This window comes from Hylobates moloch, unplaced genomic scaffold (assembly GCF_009828535.3).
Source record: "Hylobates moloch isolate HMO894 unplaced genomic scaffold, HMol_V3 SCAFFOLD_52, whole genome shotgun sequence".
NCBI classification, from domain to species: domain Eukaryota; kingdom Metazoa; phylum Chordata; class Mammalia; order Primates; family Hylobatidae; genus Hylobates; species Hylobates moloch.
Genome location: NW_026652327.1, coordinates 294,976 through 296,943, shown reverse-complemented (window position 1 = coordinate 296,943; position 1,968 = coordinate 294,976). Strand labels below are relative to the sequence as shown.

At 35.7% G+C, this 1,968-nt stretch overlaps 1 pseudogene; it reads right to left on the bottom strand.

Annotated features, from left to right (window-relative positions):
* Positions 1–374: 374 nt before the first annotated feature.
* Positions 375–651, bottom strand: LOC131382558 (ragulator complex protein LAMTOR5-like; annotated as a pseudogene).
* Between the last annotated feature and the right edge of the window lie 1,317 nt (positions 652–1,968).

The following is a 1,968-nucleotide window of genomic DNA, read 5'->3' as shown; positions in this document are numbered from 1 at the left end:
ATCCAAAATCATGTGAATTGAGAAGCCCAAAAAGAAAAGGAGCAGAGGAGAAGCTACAAAACTAGCACCTAATGCTTGTTATTTCTTTTATTTATTTATTTTATTATTTTTTTCCTCCAAACAGATTTATTGAATATAGCAAAATTCTATATACAAAGTGACCTGGACCTGCTGCTTCAAAACATGATCCTTTCTTACTAATATCTTGAGAGTCAGTCCATAGAGTGTTAAAAAGCAATTTAAATAAATAGAAAACTGCCTAGTGCACATTAAATGAATGGCCTAACTACTGGAACTTTAGTAGTTCTGCAAGGTAATTAGCATAGGTAGGATCGAGTTCTTGTGACAGGCTGCTGAAGAACAGATACAAGACATCAAGAGGCCACTTTGTGCACTGCCACTATGCCATCATGTTTCTGGATCATAATGTTCCCATTATCTGATTCTAGACATACCACAGGAATATCAGTGGGGTCAGAGTAATGTTAGCTTAACTGCTTGCTGGGATGGAACAGATATCACTCCAGCATGCTCATCTGACAGGGTCCCACGCCAACCCAGATTAAGTCCTTGTGAATCTGTGCACAGGACTCCAACAATGGAGGGATTCTTCATTGTGCCTTCCAAGTGCTGCTCCAAGGTTGCCTCCATCCCACCCACCATCCACCCTGGCCCTATTTCTTTTATTTTTAATAAAACTTCGTTCTGATATGATCTGACCAGCATCCCGGCTATCCTGTAAAGACATTTCCCAAACATCTGAATGAGAGCTCAAGACTCAAGACTAGTGAAGTATGACACATCCATAAGCTGTATCATAATACCATGTCCACCTTTGATCCTAGAGTTATTACTGTAACATCTTGTTGGTATGTGTTCTTATATGTAAACCTGAGGAGCCCATCCGGATTAAACGTCTCATATTTATGAATAAAGGGGTTGAGTTGAGGTGAGGATGCCCTACTACTTAATTGCCATCATTTGGGTTCCCCTATAAGCAAACCTGGAGACAAAGATGAGAGTGCAAGTAGGTTAACTGGGAGATGAGGGAAATGGAGAAAGTAAGACAGGGAGAGGAAGGTAGTTAATAAAGGAGGCATCATCAATGCAGCTTCTGAGGTAATATGGGAGGGGCACCAACAGACAACGGACTAAATTGCCTACCAGCTTTCAAAATGGGGCTGACTTTAATTTTTTTTTCATACTGAATCTCTTTATGATTTTAATTTTATTTTAAAAACTAATGTATGATTTCTTGTTTATCCAAGTTTGTTGAGTGAGATGCACAGCCATTCAGTTTACCATCCTATATTTGATACTTGTTACTATTCTAGACCATTTATGATCCTGGATCATCTTTCAGGGTCGTCATCCTACCATGTCAAGCAGATTTATGGGAAAAGATTTGTATGTGTGTTCTTTTTTTCACTTTTGCTTTGAGCATTCCTTACTATTATTATTTTTTGCATGATAAAATATATCAAGTATACAGAAAATAATATAACTGACATCTAGATATTCACCATACAGATTTTATTTGCTTTGATATTTTTTAATAAATAAAAAGTTCTAGATAAGTTAAAGCCCTGTCCCTTCATCCTTTTTCCTCTTTCTCTTTCTTTCTCATGATAATTTCTAACTTCAAGGTGGTATGTATTCTTTCCACATTTGTTTTTCTACTTCTACTTTATGTATATCCATTAATAAAATAGTATATATTTTTTGTTTTTAAAGTTTATTTAACTGGCATATTACACATTTTTGAATTTACTTTTTAAAATACATATTTTAGTAGAGACTTCTCTATATTGTTACATTTAGTGCTTTATAGATTTCTGTTGTATGAATAAATCACAGTCACTGTATTCTTCTACTGGTGCATCAGTTGTTCCAAAATTTTTTTTTTTTTTTTTTTTTTTGAGACAAGATCTCACTCTGTCACCCAGGCTACAGGGCAATGGCATGATC